At 40.5% G+C, this 871-nt stretch overlaps 1 non-coding gene across 1 annotated transcript; it reads right to left on the bottom strand.

The window, feature by feature from the left end:
• Nucleotides 1–482: 482 nt before the first annotated feature.
• On the bottom strand, nt 483–590 carry LOC130953672 (small nucleolar RNA R71). The gene has a single exon (XR_009075834.1). It is a non-coding gene; the product is annotated as a small nucleolar RNA R71 (small nucleolar RNA).
• Nucleotides 591–871: the final 281 nt, after the last annotated feature.

Raw genomic sequence — 871 nt, 5'->3', positions numbered from 1 at the left:
CTTTGAAGAGAAAGCTAAGAGAAGCCAAAGCACAACTCTCTTTAGAGGACCTGACCGAATTCTTCAAGGAAGAAAACATGGCAGCAGAAAACAACAACAATGCAAACAATGCAAGGAAGGTGCTGGGTGACTTTACTGCACCTACTCCTGATTTTTATGGGAGAAGCATCTCTATCCCTGCCATTGGAGCAAACAACTTTGAGCTTAAGCCTCAATTAGTTTCTCTAATGCAACAGAATTGCAAGTTCCATGGACTTCCAATGGAAGATCCTCATCAGTTTTTAGCTGAATTCTCGCAAATCTGTGACACAGTCAAGACTAATGGGGTTGACCCTGAAGTCTATAGACTGATGCTATTCCCTTTTGCTGTAAGAGACAGAGCTAGAATATGGTTGGACTCTCAACCTAAAGAAAGCCTGGACTCATGGGAAAAGCTAGTCAATGCCTTCTTGGCAAAATTCTTTCCACCACAAAGATGGAGTAAGCTTAGAGTGGAAGTCCAAACCTTTAGACAAAAGGATGGAGAATCCCTCTATGAAGCTTGGGAAAGATACAAACAATTAATCAGAAAATGTCCTTCTGACATGCTTTCTGAATGGAGCATCATAGGTATTTTCTATGATGGTCTCTCTGAACTATCTAAGATGTCCTTGGATAGCTCTGCAGGAGGATCTCTTCATCTGAAGAAGACGCCTACTGAAGCTCAAGAACTGATTGAAATGGTTGCAAATAACCAATTCATGTACACTTCTGAAAGAAATCCTGTGAACAATGGGACTAGTCAGAAGAAAGGAGTTCTTGATATTGACACTCTGAATGCCATTTTGGCCCAGAATAAAATATTGACTCAACAAGTCAATTTGATTTCTCA

Source organism: Arachis stenosperma, chromosome 9 (assembly GCF_014773155.1).
Source record: "Arachis stenosperma cultivar V10309 chromosome 9, arast.V10309.gnm1.PFL2, whole genome shotgun sequence".
In the NCBI taxonomy this organism is placed as follows: domain Eukaryota; kingdom Viridiplantae; phylum Streptophyta; class Magnoliopsida; order Fabales; family Fabaceae; genus Arachis; species Arachis stenosperma.
Note: the sequence above shows the minus strand (reverse complement) of the source record. Positions and strands in the feature narration are given on the sequence as shown.